At 31.4% G+C, this 10,091-nt stretch overlaps 1 protein-coding gene across 2 annotated transcripts in view; it reads right to left on the bottom strand.

Annotated features, from left to right (window-relative positions):
- LOC118766506 (protocadherin Fat 4-like) overlaps positions 1-10,091 on the bottom strand; it is a 362,146-nt gene that overhangs the window by 132,781 nt on the left and 219,274 nt on the right. The gene's annotated exons all lie outside the window — the stretch shown is intronic.

Genomic DNA, 10,091 nt, shown 5'->3' with positions numbered 1-10,091 from the left:
GAGCTGTGCTCGGTAGTGAAGTGAAAGCACACTATAAAAATAAAACTACTGAATAATAATAATAATAACTTGTGGCTTCTGATCTTAACTGATTGGAAGTGTTATCGTGTACATTGTTTTGTCTTGGTATAAAAGATGAGCTACAGCAAATATTCTGCTCAATACCACAGATTTGCTTGTCAGTTGTTTGACCTTAACCAGTTGACCATGTCCCTTAGTGACTGACGATATCTGCATCTCTGATCACGAGCAGAAGTAGTGGGGGAGCATCATAACCGTGTGTTGAAAGGGATTCTTAGAGGTTTGGATAATTCTCATTTGGAAACATGGGTGGTTCGTTCAGCATCCTTAAACAAGCCTTATTCAGGGACCTTTTGAGCGGGATGGGCTACTTGACCAGAAGAAAATTCTAACTGGGCCACACCTGCAAGGTCATGTGCTGTTTATCTTGATATGTGATCACCATGTCGCGGGTGTGATGCATGTGTCTGGTGTACTCTTATCAGACGGGTTGTCATGATGGGTATATTGGGCTTCGTATATTTTATCGTCTCACTTTGATGTCATGCACTGCTCTCTCACTCAATAATAATAATAATAATAATAATAATAATAAATTTGACACACTTTCGTTCTTATTCCTTGTAGAATGTATGCGGGTAGCGGGCTAATAGCTGTAACCTTAAGTATCTACAAGATTTCACGAGTCTTTCAAAATGTTTAAAACCCTCCTGGAAATTTTTATTGTTGTTGTTATTACTATAATAATAATAATAATAACAATAATAATAATAATAATAATGATAATAATAATAATAATAATAATAATAATAATAATAATAATAATAATAATAATAATAATAATAATATTTATTATTATTATTATTATTATTATATAAGTCTGTGAGCTGGTAGAATCATTTGCACGCTGGACGAAATGCTTAGCGGTATTTCGCCCGTCGCTATGTTCTGAGTTCAAATTCCGCAGAGGTCGAATTTACCTTTCATTCTTTCGGGGTTGATAAATTAAGTACCAGTGATACACTGGTGCCGATGTAATCGACTAGTCCCCTTACTCCAAATTCCAGGCCTTTTGACTATAGTAGAAAGGATTATTATTATTATTATTATTATTATTATTATTATTATTATTATTGCGAGTTGTGTTCTGTTGGGTATCTGGCATGTAGAGTACATGTTGTGGTGTGTGTGTATTTCATTGGATATTTAATCTATAGAATGCGTCTTGTGTTTGTAGATTATTTAATTTGGATTGTGCTGTTGAGTTGATGGTGTCTTCTGTAGGATGTAGGCTGTTTCTAGTAGAGCTATTTTTTGATAGTGTGTTGTGGATCTAAGTATGGTCTTTGCCTTTTTCTTCATACGCTTTTTTTTTATCATACCTAACCCTCTACTTATAACTGGTATTGTTTTCACCTCCATGCTCCACATCTTCAATATTTCAAATATCAAGATTTTTGTACTTTGACAGTTTTTTCACTTCTTTTGGGGAAATATTCCAGTCAGAAGGGACTGCAATATCTATCAGAAAGGATGTATATTTTTTGCAATCCTTGATTATTACGTTTATCTGGTTATTTTAGAATATAAACATCACACCTGTTACACATATCAAAATCACTAAATACCCTCCTTATAGTGATTAATTTCTTAATGTGAGCCTCGATATATTCTCATCCTAGTTTCTAACTGTCTAGTGCTATTAATATAGCATCTCTTTTTATTTATATCGAACCTGGTATACACCAACCTTAAACATTGGTTTTTAATAATCGTATTCTTCTTTTTGCCCCTATCTTTGGTTAATATGTTCTCCACATGTCTTCCTACCGTCTAGTATTATTAATAATACTAATATCATCTTATGACCTCATCAGGTAAGCGTAGGCTTCATTGTACCGGTCAAAGAAGGGATTAGGATGTCATTAACTAAATGTGCAATAATGTACAATAGTCGACATAGAAATCGTTTTTTTTTCTCACACGACTTATGAAAATCTGATCATTTCAGGTGAACTTCATAAAATCATTCAAGCTATGATATTTTTCAGAGCATTTTTGTTTTACAACAGTAGGACACGACCAGCCGCCAATGACGAGTGAGTATGGGAGCATGCGTTATGCTGACGATAATTGATTGATGTGCCTATTCGTTGCAAGCAGAGAGAGAGAGAGAGAGAGAGAGAGAGAGAGAGGAGAGAGAGAGAGAGGAGAGAGAGAGAGAGAGAGAGAGAGAGAGAGAGAGAGAGAGAGAGAGAGAAATCCATTAAGCCCCATTGACCTTGATCCAGCAGAGCATTAGTTTGTATCTGTGGAAAAGAGGGCTGCATTCATTACCCGGATGGTACTCATTAAACAGGATCGTTCTTGAAACGAAGTGTTTAGCTCAAGAAAACAAACCTTCGTGAGTTGAATACCGTTGAGACGACGCGCGTGCATTGATTTTTAGTATTTTAATGTTTAAATTGTCATTTGTTATCTCTTTCTATATTATCGATTTTCTTCGATTAGAAAATTATCTTTTCGTAAGCTGATGGTTAGTTATCCCCTAAGGGTTTTATTCATAATTTCCTTAAATTTTGTATCCGTAGGACAAATATATTCAAATGTAGCTTTTTATCGAGGAACATGATGTGTCAATAGTCAAGCAATATATCTTTCACAAAATCAGATCATCTCGATGTACAACGCATTATGTGTACACAGAGATCATACGACTAGGAAAAAGAAAAACGAAAAGAATTAAAACGAAAAAAAGCAAATGCGCTGTTTCTCTACTGGGATGAATTCATTTTTCTTTTTTATGGGACTAGCATAAAGAAAACGAAAGTAATGGTACTAACATCTAACAACAAATTAAAGTTTTCCATATGTTATCTCTCTTGGATAGTTAGCAAAAATCCATCCTTCACGAAATGCAGATATCGCCGGGTTTACACAGCAGACTGGTTTTATGAATTACAACGTAAAACTAAATCCAGTAATTCGAGGTAAGGTTACAGGTTATATTATTTATGAAGGAAACCAAACAAATTCCAAACATTAATGAGATTTGGGATGAAAAATACAATCACTGAGCCAGCAAACATAGGATTATAAAATCTGAAAATAATCTTTATATGTTCGCCTCCTCTCTACCATCATACTGGGATATGTTGGACGGTTCCAACCCTACATCTGCCTGCCTGTCCGTCTATCTATCTATCTATCTATCTATCTATCTATCTATCTATCTGTCTATCTATCTATCTATCTATCTGTCTGTCTGTCTGTCTGTCTGTCTGTCTGTCTGTCTATCTATCTATCTATCTATTTATACGTTACCCCACTTTCTTTGACAACTAATCCAATTCTTCAACTGCTTTTGAAGACACAATACTGATTTTTGTTTGTGTTTAGATGTTTTGTTGTTTCATCTTCCCCTCTGCTGAAAACTAATCCAGATTAAAACGTTTTTCCAGCGTGCAATTCTGTATGATATATGTTTGAACTTATTGAAGTTCCTGCAATTATACTGGCGCTGATATTATCTCTTGATGGGTCTAGCACCTGCTTCATATACATTGAATTGTCTCGTATATTTTGTCGTAAAATTTCAATTTGGGTTGGCTTATGAACCTCTATTATTTAGAAAATATGTAAGAAAATGTAAAAAATAAAACTGGTGTATTACACTACTTTAACAGTGCACTTTATTTCATTATCGAAAAAGTGAAAATGAAATTAAAGATAAAAGAGAAGAGAAGCTGGAGACACAAAGAGGCGATGTGGTTTCTCAATAATACACAAAAATTAAAGAAAGTGTCCAAAACCCAAACTGAATGGAGGTGAATCTGCAGAAATCGACGGTCATATAAACCTGGGAGCAACTGCATATTAAACACATTTCAAAAATATTTTGATGCAAATAATATTACAGAAACTATTTGCTGAAATTGTGTCTTCAAAGTAATCTAATGTACTGTTATGAAATTTGGTTTGGAAATTTTTATATAATTTAGCAGTTCCAAACTTTGCAGAGAAAAGAATAGCTGGTGGATAAGAATGCAATTTAGAAACGTCGACATTCAAGAGTTTCATATGTTTACAAAACTTACGTATTGCTTCTTCGTATTTTACGATGTTGATTAATTTTTATTCATTCCCACCCCCACGCCAACATCTGCCGAAGCTACATTGGGATGTTTCTAAAAAATGCTGGATATTTAGAGAATCTATAACAATAATTGTAGTAAAAAAAATGGAGTGGCGATGATTAAAAAGGAAAATAAAGACTAATATTGCAAAACATTTTATATAATTACACTAAGAAATATTTCTCTCTTTCTCTCTCACACTATATATAAGTGTATGTATGTATGTATGTATATATATATATATATATATATATATATGAATACGTCTACTTCCTCAGGAATATATGTAGACATATTTACATTCGTAAGTAAACACACGTAAACACTCACATACACACGTATATATATATATATATATAATATATATATATATATATATTATGGTGGTTATAACCCGAATTTACACAAGCAACAAGGATGGATGAGATGAACCCAAAACAACAACACACCATGAAGTTTTGTAAAATATTATTAACAATTAAGTGTCAGCAAAAAAAAACAGCCTAGATACAAAACAAATATATACGAACAAAAATAAATTAATGCTACACTACATGTGCAGTCAAAATATTTATAAAGGCAATACATATATATATATAGTTCAGAAATTCGGACTCTGAAACTCGGCTTCAACTTGATTTCACAAACTTCGATTCGTAACTCTGGATTCACAAATTTTGGTTCCACCAAAATTGACCTCACACAAAACCTAGCCTCACAAATTTGGTTTACAAAAAAAGAAAAAATATATATGGTTTCCGAAAATTTGGATTTCATAAAATCTGGCTTCACGAATTCGGTTTTCGAACCTTGGATTTCTAACCTTGGACTTAAACATAAATATATCTAATATCAAAGCAACCATTTAAACTTAAACGGTCATGTCACAAAACGGCTGCCGGACAACCTCAATAATTATAGTGAAAAAAATTAAATAATCAAAAAAATCTAGGTTGTTTTAAATTCACACAAAACTGCTTCTCAACTGGTGATGACACACACACACACACACACACACACATAGCGAGCTTCTTTTACGTTTCTGTCTACCAGATCCACTCACAAGGCTTTGGTGGTGCCTGCCCAAGGTGCCACGCAGTGTGACTGAACCCAGAACCATGTGGTAGGGAAGCAAGCTTCTATTAGTTTTTTTTCTCGCAGAAGATGGAGTTCATGAAATTTCTTGTCATTGTTTACGCTGTACAGCACTCTTCTATTCATTTTTTTAGAAATCATGAGTATCACATTGCCTGTGACTTATGAACAGGAGCAAAATCATGGATAATGTGTTTCTTTTGGGTTTTCTTCGAAAGACGTTGGTAAATTAGCAATCGATTGAATACAGAGAACAATCCTAGTATTCAGATACAGAATATCCGTCTCTAGTTTTCTTGACGCAGAAGAGAAGATAACTAATCTGAAACGCATCAGTCTGGGTAGAGAAAGCTTCGAACTCACTTTGTATGTTTACACCTACTTGTCTACAGTAAAACCTTTTCTCCATGACAAAATACAGCGAAAAATACAGTGAATAGCTTTCATACGGGTTTCAATATGCTTAAAGGATATTTGAATTGGTAAGAAGTTTATATTTGTACACTGTACACATCTAATCCGTATATATATATATATATATATATATATATATATATAACCTGCTGGGTTCGGCTACTCTACATTGATAAGGGGCAAATACCCTGAAACTAGTTTGCAGATGCCTGACCAGCAAGGTGAAGCGGCCGACCTCCCCCGTTCGAAGGTTATAATGGACACAGGTTCGTGTGTCACATAGCTAGCTATCGGCGATGGCCTCTTGGAACTAATCAACGGCAGCATTCGTCCTATATTTCTGGACTGCCATATTAACTTGGCAATAACTATTAATATATATATATACTTTTTTTTATTTATATTTAATCTTGGATAAAATTTTTTTCGAAAAAAAATTTTATCAATGGTCAGCATATTAAAAAATACCTTTAAAGGTTAAAATTATAAACAACTTATAAATAAGGGCAAACGAAAAAATTTCTGATGCCAAATATGCCGAAATTAGACACCCTGTCCATAACCATATTATTTTTTCACAATATGCACGCTACTCAAAAAAGGTCGACAGAAATTTCTAAAACATTCCATTATTACCATATCGGACCGATTTCAGGGTTAGTTCATCAGAACCCTCCCTTTGTCAGTGAACTTCTATTTTGGATGTATTTGGGGTACTTAATTGTGCTCATGACTTAGTGTTTACTTCTTCCATGGGTATGAGTAGGTATTTCATTTATTTCTTTGCCACATTTATCACTGACGAAGGGAGGGTTCTGATGAACTAACCCTGTAATCGGTCCGATGTGGTAATAATGGAATTTTTTAGTAGTTTCTGTCAACCTTTTTTAAGTAGCGTGCGTATTGTGAAAAAATAATATGGTTATGGACAGGATGTCTAATTTCGGCATATTTGGCATTAGAAATATTTTCGTCTGCCCTTATTTATAAGTTGTTTATATATATATATATATATATATATATATATATATACACACACATAGATAAGTGTGAGTGTGTGAGAAGAATGATTCGTTTAAATTAAGTTAACGATGTAAATTTTGAAAATAAAAACAGAATGGTACAAACATTTTGGTAGGGAGTTTTTGTATTGTGAGTGTAAGGACTTCGGTCTTAAAATTTTTAAGTTCTTATACACACTATACAAGAACTTGCTTCCAAAAGGTTCGTCGCATTCAGTTTTTCTAAGATTCTTATATAAGTAATAGCTTTTATTTTAACGAAGTTTGTCACTGTAACAAGTAGTTTATCTATCTATCTATCTATCTATCTATCTATCTATCTATCTATCTATCTATCTATCTATACATACATACATACATACATACATACATACATACATATATTTATATATGAATTGAGAGAGTGGGACGTTGGAAGAGAAAAAAAGAAAAATATTTTAAAACTTGTTTTTAGCTTGCTAAAATAGTGTATTGATATGAAATAAAATGAAATGGATGCCTGCTGAAAGATTTTAAAATGAATGAGAAAAGATGAAAGCAAGAAAATCCTTTGTAATATAAAATAGGATTGTTTGTAATGGGATAAACAGAAGAGAATAATTGCAACGATATAAAAAACTTAGTTATCCTGTAATCAACAAGATTTCAGGTTTGTCATATCAATAATATCGGGCAAATACAGAAATAGTTTGCATTCTGCTCATCTCTGATTGCCTTTCAGCAACAATATAAAAGAGGTTATCTCGAGAAAATTACCAATTGATTTTGACACAAATCGGAAAGCTGAGAAAGCAGAAGAATAATGAAGGAATGGTGAGAGGAGATAAAAATTTATTTTTAAGATCCATAAAAATAAATCTGACTACGAAATAAAGAAGTTTGTGAAAAGGACTCGTTTCAAGATGACAGCTTTAAATTACGCGAAGGAAATGAAGTGAAATTTGAGATGAGATTTTCAAGTATTTAAAAGAAATAAGTCAATGTGTTGTTATTATTAGTTACAGTTGAGGTTAAGGTTTCGATGACCGATGATGTCCACTATGAAAAACCTTCATCAGAGAATATGAAATATTTATTTATAAATGAGAGAATTATTCAATGCATATGCTTTATTTATGAAGAAATTTTGATTTGAGAGAGATTTGGCTGTTATATCTTGTAGATCGATGCAAAACAAATGAAAGTTACTCGTTTGTGTTTTCTTAATTCCGAAGAGACGGATGTCAAAATCGTTAACCTTGGAAGGATTTTAAACCCGGAATCATAACGACCGTAACTAAATATAGCAAATCCTGCTGCGCTATTGATCTGTAATTCTATCGGACAAAACCGGATGAAAAGTAGAAATATATGCTACCGGATATAGAAACATATGACAAAGATGGCATAAAGGAATACAGAGTTCAAGCACGGATTATTTTCTCTCATTATTGACGTGCGTCTTATATTACGTTACAACCATTCTGACACTGCACTGGACCCCGACGCGGTGGGAGTTTCATGTAATTAATTATAATAGCTGAAGCATCAACGGTAAAATTGTAGCGCACCGAGTGGGCACTTAGTTATGTTTGTATATATATGTATATATATATATATCTGGCCTTGCTCGGGATTAAAATGGCATAATTTTTTTTATTGTTTTATAGTTTTATTTGTTTCACTCATGTGACTGCAGCCATGCTGAAGCACAGCCGTTGGTCGAACAAATTGACAACAGGATATATTCATTGTAAGTCTAGTACTTATTCTGTCAATGTCTATTGCCGAAACTGCTAGTTTATGGGAACGTAAACACAGCAATATCGGTTGTCAAGCAATGGTGGAGGTACAAACACAGACTCACAGACATACAGACATGCACGCACACACACACACAAGTATAAACATATATACGACAGTCTTTTTTCAGTTTCCGTGTACGAAATCCACTCACAAGGCTTTGGTTGGCCTGAGGCTATGATATATATATATTATATACATATATAGCACTCTTTTACTCTGTTACTTGTTACAGTCATTTGAATGTTGCCATGCTGGAGTACCGTCTTATTCTTTGTAAGCCTGGTGCTTATTCTATCAATAGCTTTTGTTGAACCGCTAAGTTACGGGGACGCAAACACACCAACAACAGTTTCTAAGTAATGGGGAGGCACAAAACACAGACACAAAAACACACACATCAATGTATATATTATATTAAATTAGAGATAAAACCACTATTAGGCAAATCAAACTGAAAATCATAAGCCAATACATAGAAAAAAAATTAATTAAAAAATATAAAATATAAATATAAAATATATAAAATATAAAATTCCAAATTAAAATATTTAAATTAAAGTTAAAATTTTAAAAATTATTTAAATAATTTAAACTTATAAATTTTAAATATATATATATATTTAAAAATTTTTTTATTATTATTATTATTATTTTATTATTTTATTTTATTTATTTATTTATTTTTTTTGTGAATTATATAACTATCAAAAAGTATTAAAAGTTTAATATAAGATAAATAGTAAAAACACTACGATCGTTACATGCCCGTAACCAATTCGAATAACAATAATTTAAATTCAATTAAGAATTCGAATTATGGTTACAGTCAATCTTCAGGTTAATTGTAATATTTTAATTAGTAAACAGAAATATTTAAACAATATTTTAAAGAAATAAATAATATAAAAATTTTACTTATAAAAAACTCTATTATCAAACTAGAAACTTAACAATTATGATTAAATCAAAACATCAATTATAATGTTAAATATTAATTTTAATTTTTAAGTATTAATTTTTAAGGCAAGAAACCCACCAATAATCTAATATCAGTAATAGTCAATATCTAATTACATAAATATTTTACAAAAAAGTATTATATTATTAAAAATATAAAATTCAAATAATATATAAATTATCAATGAAAATATATAAATGTATATAAGTATTATAATTAAGATCTAAAATAATCTCTATAAATATATATGCACATATAATAAAGACCTAATAAATTAATTTTTCATATTTAAAGATGAAATAGCTAATTTCAAAAAAACAAACAAACAATCTTAAACGAACGCTATATCAAATTAACTATTTTTATATCTCGTTGGCTAAATAATAACTTTCAGAAATCTTATATTTAAAATACTTAAAGAAATAATCAATTCGTAGTTATATAGTATCAAATAAATACTATAAATATATTTATCAATGGGAATAATAAATCTAGCAAATATCAATTTAAAAAGACAATAGATAAGTTAAAATAATAATTATAAGAAGTTTAAAACTACAATTAATGCTATTAATGCATGTATATACATAAACCTAACTTCAAACACTCGTATACTTGCTATCAAACAACAAATCTATCGCTAAGTAAATTCTTACGAAT

The sequence above is a fragment of the Octopus sinensis genome, linkage group LG16 (assembly GCF_006345805.1).
Source record: "Octopus sinensis linkage group LG16, ASM634580v1, whole genome shotgun sequence".
Lineage (NCBI taxonomy): Eukaryota > Metazoa > Mollusca > Cephalopoda > Octopoda > Octopodidae > Octopus > Octopus sinensis.
This window is presented reverse-complemented; position numbering and strand designations above follow the sequence as displayed.